The following is a 12,526-nucleotide window of genomic DNA, read 5'->3' as shown; positions in this document are numbered from 1 at the left end:
TAGTCTTAGCTGTGTACTCTGCTTGAGAATTGTTACTTGAGTTCATTTGTAGAAGCTATCGGTACCTGCTCAGAAGATTTAAGAATATATATGTTTGGTTTCAAACAGCTCATATTAGCACGGAACTTTGGATGTTTTAATTTTTATTCTGTTCTCAAAACCACTAATACAGAAAGTCTCCAACTTGTCTCTTCGAACATGGGTTTTATAATGTGTTTAAGTCCATTATATCACATTTCAAATACTCTTTTGTTAATATTATTTTATGATGGGTAGGGGCATAGTATAGCTCATAAGATAGTCAAAATCCCCTTGCTGTTTTAAGTGTGTCCGTGTTTGGCACGTTGAATAGCCTTTGCAGGCCAGCCAGGGGATCTGTTCACCATTTATAAGATTGCTATTTCCTTGGTAAATATGTTCCATGATGTCTTCCAAATGACAGGAATAGGGTGAGAGGATCTGTGCGGTAAGAGAGGAAACTGAGGCTCTGAGTCAGAGATAGTTGAATAGGAGGATGCATGCCGGTGTGAGGGCAGGATCACAATGCCAGGCCCTGGCCCCTGGGCCTTCCTCTTCCTTTCCCTCTCCTCTCAGAATGGCACTTGGTTGCATCAGAGACTCCTACCTCACCTCCCTTCTGTTTTAGTTATCTATAGCTCCATAACTATCATTACAAACTTATAGTGCACAAACTATTTAACAGTTTCTGTGGGTCAGGAGTCTGGGCATGATTTAGCTAGGTACTTTATAAGGCTGCAGTCAAGGTGTCAGCCAGGGCTACTTTCTTATCTGAGGCTCCACTGGCGAAGGATTTGCTTCTAAGCTCATGTGATTGTTGGCGGTTTCTTGTGAGCTCTCCAACTGAGGGCCTCAGTTTCTTGTTAACTGTCAGCTAGAGGTTTCCTTCAGGTGGCTCTCCATGTAGGCAGCTCACCACGGGGCAGCTTGCTTCTTCAGAGACAGCAAGGGACAGAATCTTGTAACAGAAGGGACATTACAGTCCTACAGGATGTAACCACATGTATCCTGTCATTTTTGCCTTATTCTGTTGGTTACAAGCAAATCACAGTTCCCCCCCTCACTCAAGGGGAGGGGATTATACAAGGGTGGATAACAAGGGACAGGGATCGTGGGGGCCATTTTCGAGTCTGCCACATTTGAGGCTGGCAGGAGTATGGCTCTTTTTCATCCTCACTCTCTTCTCTGTGCATTCTCCTACTTAACTAGGAGTGTATTTCTCATCCCTTCTGTCTTCTTCCTTCTTTCTGACCTGCAAAGAATTCAGCAACCCTGGGTGGCTTTTCCTCCTCTTTTCTGCTGTGGAAATGCAAGGAGAAGGTAGTAGGAAACTCTGCCTAGGTAGGGAACTCTCACACTGTCAGGGCCCTCCCTTGATGGCTGGAGTTTTGAGTGTATGAGACAGTCTTAAGCAAGTGTTTCTAAGTCACCATATGGCTTATATAAAGGACCTAAGTGGGATCTTCTCAGCTTTTGTATCTTCTGGTCACTGTTGTCTTTAAGCAAGCCTGAATTCCAAAATTAGTTCAGTTTCACAGTGCTATCCTTTTAGGATCTCTTGTTATGACTGTGTTTTGAGATTCTAATTTAGAATCATTAGTGGTTTGGTCCTTTTGCTCTTTGGCCCCATTACCTTCTCTTTTGCATTATTTCCCTGTTCTCTTCAGTCATCCTTAGAATGTCTCCTGCCTTTCTCGGGCCTGCTGCGGTCTTGTCTCAGTCAGTCTTCAGTTATTGCTCTTCCTCAGTGCTGAGGAGACAGTGTTGTGTAGTGGTTAAGAACAAGGACTGAAGCCAGACTGCCTGGGTTTGAATCCCAGCTCTGCCATGTACTAGCTGAGTAATCTCAAGCAAGTGATTCACTTTTATTTCTGTGTGGCAGGTATTAACATTTCTCATTTTTCCACTGGCTGGTAAGCCTCTGATGGCTGCTGCCACCCTCACTTTGCTCCTAAGATATATGCACAAATATCGGAGCAATTTGCACTTTATTACTAAATGAGGTTTTACCCCAAACCTTTGTCTGATCTCCTGGTGAAGTGGGCTGGAGCATATTTGAGCTTGTGAGGGTGCCTCTTTTTTTGTTGATATCTCCCTGGTACTTGCTTTGCTTTCTAAGGATGAGCATAGTAGATTTCTTCCAGTAGCAGCAATAGTCAGTGAGCACTTTTGGTAGCCATGAGCTTTATTAATTGTAGGCATTATGTCTTTTAATCCATGTAACACGTTAATTTGTAGTACTGCTATTACTACCATTCTATAGATGAAGGAACTGAAGCTTAGAGAAACTAAACAACATGCCCAAGTTCTTCAGGGCAGACTGGGGGATGCAGTTCTGTATGACTGCAAAGCACATGCTCTTAATGACCATAGGACACTGTCTCCTATAGAGGCAGCCCAGACCCTCTTAGTGAACTAAATCCTTGGGAGAAAAGAATCTAAGAATCCAAAGCAATCACATCTTATGGATACAAGAGCTTTTAGCCTTAGTGCAAGTGCCATCTTCTAGCACGTTAGCTCTCAAATGTTTTTGGTTTTGATGCCTACCAGTCTCCTTCCACCATGGCAGAACAGCCTAGGCCTCACCCTAGGATAGGGAATGCATTTAAAGAGGAGTGTATTCTTTTTAGCCAGGTTTTTGCATGAGTATAGTGGAATCTTACATTGTATATGAGGCATGATTAAGAAGTACTGGGCTTTTTTAGCAATCCCAGCCAGGATTTATACGTCCAGATAGTCTCTAAGTGCATCAGCTATGTTAATTGCTCATATTCTGGTGATACTGCCATTACACTGCATTCTTTTAAATGAACTTCATCTCAACTACCTTCTAACTCCTTCCCCACCCCAGTTCTTAGCACAGTGTCTTCTGCCAAATGGGTAGTTCATTAAAGTCCATTATTGAAGTAATCTGTAATTCTTTTGAATAACCATAGTGGTGGCAAATTACCAACTTTGAAGATGAATTTGATTTCTTGAACCTATGAAAATATTTTCTATTATATCAAATAAAGTGGTTTTTGTTCAGAAATCAGGAATAACTAAGTCGTAACAAGACAGTTTTTCTTGGGTGCTTTGTTCACTGGTTTTGAAGGTAAAAAGAAGAGTACTCAACTTACTCTGAGCAGTCAGCAGCGTTGGAATGAGTCCCAAAGAGCATGACTTAAAAGGTATCAAGGAGCACTTTTTTTTAGATAGAAAGTTCTATTTAAAAGCTGGTATTGCCCCACCTTTTAGGTCTTTTTTTTTCTTGAAAACGTAGTTGACAAATCCATACTGTTGTTGCTGAGGCTGTAATGTGAAGCTAGCCTTAGCGAAAGGCTGCCTGCCATTCTCAGTGTGGCTTTTGTTTCCCACAGATGCCCACTGAGTACTTGGCGTTATTGCGCACACCAGAAGAATTAGCACTGATGGAAATGATTCATTCCCTCTTTCAGGAATTTATCATGAAAAAAAGAAACTCGGTACTGATATGAAGAATGCTAACAAACGCATAACTAGAGCTTTCTGTTTACATGTTAGTAAAGACTGTCAACTAAGATGAGGATTTTTATTTAATACTTCATTCAGAAGAAATTACAAAAGTTTTATGTTGTTGTCAAAAGTGTGATTTGAACCTCTCTCCAAAATGTTCACATAGGGGAAGAGTCTGAATTTAATGGACTATATACCAAATTGCAGTTGTAACCATGAATTTAATAGATTATCACACTTGCACCAGTAAACATAATAATTGCAATTATATTTTGAAGACTTATTCTATGATGGGCACTGTACATGCATTATCTCTAATCTACATAATTACTCTCCAAGGTCTGTATTATTATCCTAGTTTTACAGACCTAGAAACTGATGCTTAGAAGGATTAAATTGTCTGGCAAAGACCACACTGCTGTTAAACAGCAGAGGCAGAGTTCAAGCCAATTTATTTTAAACCTATATCAAACCCTTCTGCATTTCCCCTGCCTTTCAAAGGCTTCCATGCCAAGTGACCAGGCGTGTAAAGCTATAGCTAGCCAATAAGCATCTTCCTCTCAGTGTTGGGTATAATCTACAAGTCTTTGACTCTTTAGTCCTTCCCTGCTCTTTTTATTGATATTGATGAGTTCTTTCTTTGTTTCTAGGAAGCTCTCTGGATTTATGAAGTATTTGTTCCCTTCTCTCTCTTCTTTATGCTCCCTTCCACGCACAGACACACCATAATGGTTTGGATAACTTGAGGTTTCCGTCTATTCTGTAACTGAGGTGACACTATCTCTCATGGTACCTCAGTGTATGGAGCCATTTTACAATTAATATTAATCTCTTCTCTGAATGACTTAACACGGAGGCTTCAGGTGAGGAAAGTTAACAGGTTCCTATTGTAAGTGTTGTCTACTTGGAGCCATATGTTCCTCACATAAAATGGACAATAGTTGCATTCTACCTGGTAGGAGTGGGGTGTTTTCATTTGGGGCTCTTCTGTGAAGGGAAAGAAAATGGAACTTCTTATCCCTAGGTTGTGGCCCCTAAAATGTTATGAAATTAAAAAGCAAAAGTAAAACATCATTCTGAATGACTTTATCTTGGAAAAAGGAAGGCACTTTGCTGGGCATATTCCATTATTCCATGAATTATATGAATCTCCAGTATTCGAATTGGACATATGGACAAGGTAGCAAGTCTGATCATTGAGCATTGGTGTCCCTGGTTCTGGGGGGTAATACTCTTGTTGGATCAAAGTATGCTTGACATTGGAAGATTATATCTTTCATCTTATTTAATCCTCAAAAACACGTAGGATAGTAGGGGGCATTTGATCCTCTTACAGAAATGAAGAAATTGAGGCTGGAAAAAAATGATTAGATTTTCCCAAGGTCACATGGCTAGTAAGTGGTAGGACTTTGAACCAAGGTTCTATCTGTGTGGTGTCCTCTGGTGGATGGTGGTGATTTGGGTTGCCTAATCATTCGTCTTTCCTATCCTGTAAGTTTTAAAGGATTCAAGAAGGAGAGCAAGGATTCAGATGGGAATCAACATAGATAGTAGCTTAATTACTGATAAATTACGGATTGGAGAACTTAGAAGTGTCAGTTACCTCCTTTTCTGAAACTGAAGCATGCATTCCATCCTAGCACTCCTGATTAGTCATCCAGTAACAGCTGGAGAGAAGCTGGAAGAGAGAGAGCTGGCTGGCCCTCTTAGAAGCAGGCAGCCATTGTGCTGCTTCTTGTGTGGAAACTAGCTGGCTCCAGTGTTAGAGAGAACTGAAGGGACCCCTCGCTGCCCAGCTCACTGCAGTCCTAAGCACTGATCCAGTCCGCTCTAGTCCTCCCAGGCAAATTGGTCACTCACTTTTTAGGAGAAATAGGGAGAGGGTAGGGGAGGAGAGATAGAGAAAGTGGGTTACTGTAATACTGTTGCCTCCCAGGAATCAGACTGAAAATCTCTTCCTGAAAACATAAGGGAGGGTATTTTAAGGGTTCTCCACCCCAAATCCCAACTGTAGAAATACTGCTCTTTAAATATTTTTTCCCTTGGAGTGATCTTCTATGTTGTTATTCTCTCCTTCCTTTTTGATTTTGCAGAGAAAGGAAGAGATGACTGTATTTTTCTGTGTGTTTTGGGTATAAAGAAAGGAAAAGACTAATGTAGAAAGCAAGAAATGGTCTCTCTGAGACATGTCACTGATCAGATTCTTTCATGACAGGTGATGGAAATGTACCGGAACAACGGGAGAAGCCGATAACTGATAGGAAGCCAGGATGACAAGAATTTTTTTAAATAATCAGTAAGTAAAATTTTCTTAGCCCTTCAGAATTCTCTTGACTACTGGGTGAATTTTTTTATAAGAAACCATAGTGTGGGGCCGGCTCCGTGGCCGAGTGGTTAAGTTTGCGTGCTCCGCTGCGGTGGCCCAGGGTTCGGATCCTGGGTGCGGACGTGGCACCACACGTCAGGCCACGTTGAGGCGGCATCCCACATCCCACAACTAGAAGGATCTGCAACTATGTACGGGGGTGGGGGTGGGGCGGTTCGGGCAATAAAGCAGAAAAAAAAAAAAAGATTGGCAACAGTTGTTAGCCCAGGTGCCAATCCTTTAAAAAAAAAAAGGAAGATTGGCAACAGTTGTTAGCCCAGGTGTCAATCTTTAAAAAAAAAAAAAGAAACCATGATGACAAGAAGAGCACAATCAAATAACTTAAAAAGTTTAAAAGAGATAATGTTTAAAAAGTAAATATCCAAACACTTCATAAAATTGATGCTAACGTTTGAGAAATTATTTTTTCTTGGTAGGGTGTGTCATTTTAAGTTGGGTACATCAGTTTGGTGGATAGAGCCTAAGTATTTAAAGAATTAAAAGAGGATTCTTTTTATATTAAACCTGGAATAGCCCTTCTCAAATACAGATTTTCTTAGTGCCTTTGGTTCCATGGACCTCATTTCTTACCCAGTTTTTGTGGGTACATTTTGTAGGTAAAAATGAATAAACTTGGTTAATATGAATAAAATTGAGCTCTTTGTCGCCACCTTCTCTGTATCCCTCTTCATGTATGTCATTTTTTACACATCAGAGACCATTAATGTTTGCTAATTATCTGACAGTTATGTGTGGTTGATTTTCATTTCATTATGATAATGATAATGTTAGTACGTGAAGTAGCTTAGTGGAAAGATCAAATATTTTTGAGTCAGACATTTATAGGCCTGAGTCTTGCTCTTGTGCTTTTTTAGTAGTTACTCAGCCTCTCAACCTAGTTGACTCATCCGTATATTGGATTTGATAATCTCTCTCATGAAACAAAAGACTGTGCAGATAGTATTTTGTGCTATGACTGGTACGTTATAGAGCCACAATAAAAGTACTTTCCTTCCTTCTATTTGTATCATGATTTACAGTGTACAAGCTTTTATTTGGACTCAGAAGATTAGCCAGCTCAACTTCCTTAGCTACTGTCAGACAGTGGTCTGTTAACATTACAGGGAGTGATACTCAGGTAACTGTTAAGAGCTAGCCTTGCCTGGAGGAAGGGGTTGTACTGTTTGCTGATTTCTCTGGTGTAAATACTGCCACCATGGCTAATTTCAAACTACCAACAAAGTCACTGCAAGCAGAGTTGGGAAGTGATGTGCAGGACCGCACCATGAGATAGTTTCTACCAACCAGAACAATAGTTGTAAAGAACATCAAGAGTATAGATAGTAGTAAAATAGGAAGTGATGAGTTTTGAGTATTTCCCTTGTTTTTAGTATAGTTATTTTAAGTGTATGTTTATATAATTTAACTTTTAACGATGGCTGTGTTTTGCAACTGGCTTGCTAAAAATCCTGAAAATATGACAGTCGGCTCTAGTGAACTGGTATGAGCTGGCTCCAGCAGAGCACTGATTGTAGGTTTCCTGTTGTGAAGACATTTCTAAGTCACAATTCTTCAGTTATCTGTCTCAGCCTTGGTGGTAAGAGTTTGGTTGATAGAAGCAAAGTTTGGTTTTGAATCTGTGCTTGGTAACCCAAGTTGTCATGGTCATATAACTTCTGGAATTGAAGGTAAGTGCCGGCACCAATTTAGAATTTAAACTTATTTTCTTAAGAGTGTAACTGGAGTTCTCAATTTGCTAACTCAGCTTTGTAACTGGCCCCTGGCACCCCTCACCTCTTCTGGCTGTTGAGTGACAATGAGTGGAGATAGACTGTTCACTCCCTTTTGAACTTCCTTCTCTCCCTTCCCTGTTCTCTCTCAAATCTGCATTTCCCGGAGTAGTGACACTGTGGGGACAAGCAGCCAGGATGCCTCCTGACTAACGATAGCATGTAGCTTTGCTTTTGATTCACAAATGAAGTTTTAATGAAAGTGAGTTCTCTCCAGGGGGAGAAGCAAAACAAAACCAAACCTGGGCAAAATTCATATTGGCTTCATTACAGTCTTAGGGAATAAAATCGAGAGAAGAAAGGAAACTAGATCAGATATCTCAGTGTTTCTTCTAGCAGCAGTTTCTTCAGTTTTTCCGACTTGCCCTTTAGAAGGGAACAATTGAAGCCTGAAATTGTTCAGTAATAGCCAAGATTGTGGTGGTTGTTTTTATTTTAAATCTCACCCACCTAGTTCTCAAAACACTTTCTTTATTGAACCTTAAAAAAATGCCTCGGATATTTCAAAACATTCGTTTGTGTCAATTCCCTGAATCAGACTTACGTAATCTTAAAACATTTATTTCCCTTATTTCCTCCTAAAACAAAAGGTACTTATAGTTCCTACTGAGTCAGGGATGGACTTGGATTATTGCAAAAGTAATTCTTTTGCCTTTCAAGGCAGAAGCTCATGGATAGAAATCTGAGAGACTTGCCTCTGGATTAAGAAATATTGACTCATGTTTTAATCAAGTTGAGTAAAGCTGTCTCTGGTAACCTTGAAAGCAAACATGGGAGTAATAATTAATAGAGAAATTTCACCACAGAAAAAATATTCTGCTTTATAATTTCTCTCTCCAGAATAGACCTGATGCTATTTCTGAACATCCCCACTAAAGATGAATTTTTGATTAGAGCACTACTAGGTGTGTAGTCTTCAAACGTGTAAATTTTACAGCCTTGCTTTATTTTTAGATCAACTCACTCACTAGTTTGCTGGATACCTGAGAGTCATGGGTTATGAGGGTGAATTCTGGTAAAAATAAGACAGGCTTATTCCACTTCAGGAGTGGATGATAATCAGGCCTGAACATAGAAAACTACAATTGCAAAACAAATATGGTAGATGTTATAAAAAGATGTATTAAATACTCAGGAAACTGACAGGAGAGAGAAATTATCTGTGTGGCAGGAATGGGCTAGGTCGGGAGAGTTTCAGGAGCAGATAACGTTTGAATTAGGCATTTAATGGTTAATACCTTTGAATTAAAATACTTTTTAAGAAGTTATAAAGTTAACAATACTAATTGGAAAGAACTTTAAAATGTGAAAATTATTAAGAATGGCAAAATCACCAATATTATCACTACCCAGAGATAAGATTATTATCTTTTGGTTTTTGTATTCTGCCATGCTCTTTCTGTGCATAGATTAGATACATACTTTTTTTTCTCCCTAAAATGGATTGTTATAAATATCATTTTCGATCCTGATTTGATTGACAATATCCTGAGACCATGTGACATCAATAAATATACATCCACATCATTTTTGTTGTCGTTTATACAGCATTCCATGTGTATATGGGTCTATAATGTATTTAACTGTTTCCCTGTTAGTGGGCATTTAAGTTCTCGACTTTTCATTCTTGTAAAGCACACTATGATGAATATCTTTGGGGATGCACTGTGGTGCATTTATCCAATTATTTGGGCAGGATCTTTGAACAGAGTTGGGGCAGTATTTAGGGAACACTCTAGGAAGAAGAAACAGTTTGAGCAAAGAAGCAGAGGTAGGAAAGGAGGATCCTATTTGGGGGAAAGGCTAGAATTGTAGTTTAGTAGAATGCAAAGAGAGAAGGGGAATAGTGCTAATTAGGGCTAGATGTAGAAGATAGAGGGTCTTTGATGCTAAGCCCTTTCTTCATTCTCAGTTGGGAGCCATATTGGAATCTATATGATACTTCAAATGAAGATTCTGAATGTCTTCAATTTTTTAAAAGAATTTCCCTAAATTTTAGAAGAAAGAAAAATCATAGTTCTGCTTTCAAAAACTCCCTAAAGTCTTAAGAAACTGACCAATCAGGGAGTGAACAGGTAGTAGAAGTCATGGGAAAAGTGTGTGTGTGAATACAGAAAAGTGTGTGTGTAAGACTAGGGGAGCTTATGGTTTTGACAGGTGAAGGAAACATCATTAAAAAGTGTATTTTCTACACTTAAGGAATTTTAACAAACTATATGATTAAATTTAAAGATAAAGTTTGGGAAAGATAGGAGTTAGGAGATAAGTATTATAATTTAATAATAACACTACCTTAAATTTATTGAGTACTTTTATGTATCTCGTGTCTTTTAAGTACATTATTTTACTTAATATCTCAACAACCTTTCTAGGAAGAGTCCAGGATTATCTCCATTTTGCAGGTAAAACAGAGGCCTCAGTGAAAGCTGATTCGGTGAGAGAACACCAGACTTGGAAATCCAGTTTGGGCGCTGCTGGGGCCTTGGGCAAGTCCTGGCACTTCACTGGGGTAGTTGTGAGGATATAATAAGACAATAACTGCAAGATTATGAAGACAGCATAAAGTACCGCAGAAACGGAAGGACTACTTTTTATAATAGGACGCTTTCTTTTATCATTACTGAGGGGAAGTAAGCACTTCTCTAGCCATTTTCCTTTCCCTTTGTGGTAGATTATATTATTGTCAAAACATTTGCTCTTCCTTCCTACCCATGGTCCATCCCTCTGCTTTCCCACCCCACTGAGGGTTGACTCCCTTGGCTGGCTTGGCCATAGAACTATTTTGGCCAATGAAATGTGAATAACAATGGCATGTTGCTGTTTCTGAGCAGCAGCTTTAATAGACATGGCCTGCTTCTGCCATCTGTCTTTTCTCTTTGCCGTGACACCAGCATGTCCCAGTTAGTGGTGCTCCTTCTGTCTTGGTCCCAGAGTGAACAGGACGTAGTGCCTAGCCACAGCTCACCTGCAAGGAACCAAACAGGAGCAAGAAATAAACCTTTCTCTGTTGTTGGGCTCCCAAATGTTGGTGCTGTTTGTTACTGCAGCATAATTTAGCCTGAACTGATATACTCCTTTTTCACCCTTTAGGCCCTACCTTCTCTCCCTTTCAGAACACACACACACACCCCCACACCTGTACAGAGAGCTTCCTTTTTAACTTGAGAGACAGTGCCCCCCATGAACTGTGGTACTACAGTGTTTCTCCTGCATTGAAGAGGTCAACCTTCACCAGAGGTTATCACTTCAAATAAGGTATTTAAATAAGGTATTTAGTGTTGACCAAGTTGACCCTTCATTCTTTTTTTTCTTCAGACATTTATAGAACATGTTCCGTGTCAAGGTCTGGACATTTGGAGGTTTAAAATAATCCAAGTCCTAGACCCAGCCTTCAGGACTGCGTATCCCAGTAGCTGTAAAACAAGGCAGACAGTGTCAGGTGCTGAGGGAGTCTCACTTTGATAATCAGCAAACTGTGTTCATGTAGATGTCCCCACTTTGTTGTATGCCATCATTAAGATGTTCTTTCAGTGTCGTTGCTTTCTGTTAGGTAAGCTTATCTTCCCCTTCCTTCTCCTCCTTAACATGCATTTACTATACCATTTAATTTGTACTACGTGTTAGACTTCCTTATTGTCAATATGTCGTTTTTAGTCAAACAATTTATACTGACTTGTTCACTAGTTTAGTGTATACGTCCTTGCTTTTGACCTATGTTGTAAACTCTTTAACTTCACAGATGACATATCTTAAATTTTTTTCCCTGTAATATAAATTGCTTAGCACACTGTTACAACAAAATTAAACTCTTAGTAAAATTACTGACTGTTTTCTCTGCTTCCCCGCCCCTCCACCCCAAGTTATTGGTTCTTTTTTCCATGATGTGTGAAGTGGAGTTCATTGTCATTAGTCAGAGTGCCCCTTTTCTGTTTCCTTTTATGGCGTCTGACGTGTTTAAGGCTCTGCATAGGAGAACCAGTTTGTCTTGGCTTAGTAATACCTTACTGCCATTTGAAATAATCTGGAGTTAACTGGTCATATTTCAGATCACGTGTTTAATAATGTGACAGGTTTTAAGGAGATCTAACCTAATTTCATGTTCCTAATGACTAGTCGTGACTTTGGACCATGGAGTGAAACCAAAAGCTCCTAGAGCGCTATGTGACTAATAGTTTCTGGGTTAAGACAGTGTACAATTTACCTGTTCCCTTCCTTTAGGATTGAATTCAGCTATTTCCTGTCTTGTTACTTCTTACCACCTCTCCACTTTGATTTCAAAAGGCACAGGTTAATTTATTATTAAAGTCCCATCCTGGACCAAGGGCGTTCACACTTTTTTGTCCAATACACACAGACAGAAATGGTTGTTAGCCTCAGACAGGAAGGAGCGCTTGGGGCTGCCATGGTTTATTAGTAATGATCTGCTTTTTACGTTGGGTGGTGGGTTCATGATTGTTGATTTCAGTATTATTTTCCCTGAAAAATATGTTATATATATTCTCTTGTGTATATTAAATACTGCATAATCAAAAAGGTTTTTTTTAAGTGTAAAACACAGTTAATGCGGTTAAATGCAGCCATTGTATTTATATTGGGAGAACTGAGTCACATTAGTCAGTTATTTTTGCAATTTTAATTTTCTTTTAAAATACCTTAGACAGCTGTTTTAATAGATAGTGCCCTCTGTTTTCAACAGGGCAAAAGACATTTTTTATGAAGATACTATTTATAGACCCTTGATTTTTGGAGATCTTCATGTAAGTACAGGCATCAGTATAGTTTAAGGCTTACCCAGAGAAATAGTTTCTTTTGCTCCGCAACACAGAAATATCTTCTCTTAGGTAGATAGAGAAAGTTTATGTCTGGCTCTTGACTGTGA

At 39.4% G+C, this 12,526-nt stretch overlaps 1 protein-coding gene across 5 annotated transcripts in view; it reads left to right on the top strand.

Annotated features, from left to right (window-relative positions):
• The window catches only part of SGMS1 (sphingomyelin synthase 1), a 285,938-nt gene that overhangs the window by 185,548 nt on the left and 87,864 nt on the right, over positions 1 to 12,526 (top strand). For all 5 annotated transcript variants that reach the window (XM_046652229.1, XM_046652227.1, XM_046652230.1 and 2 more), the window contains one exon: positions 5,708 to 5,788. The gene's annotated coding sequence lies outside the window, so the exon portion shown is untranslated. The remainder of the gene's footprint in view (positions 1 to 5,707; positions 5,789 to 12,526) is intronic.

The sequence above is a fragment of the Equus quagga genome, chromosome 2 (assembly GCF_021613505.1).
Source record: "Equus quagga isolate Etosha38 chromosome 2, UCLA_HA_Equagga_1.0, whole genome shotgun sequence".
NCBI classification, from domain to species: Eukaryota; Metazoa; Chordata; class Mammalia; order Perissodactyla; family Equidae; genus Equus; species Equus quagga.
Note: the sequence above shows the minus strand (reverse complement) of the source record. Positions and strands in the feature narration are given on the sequence as shown.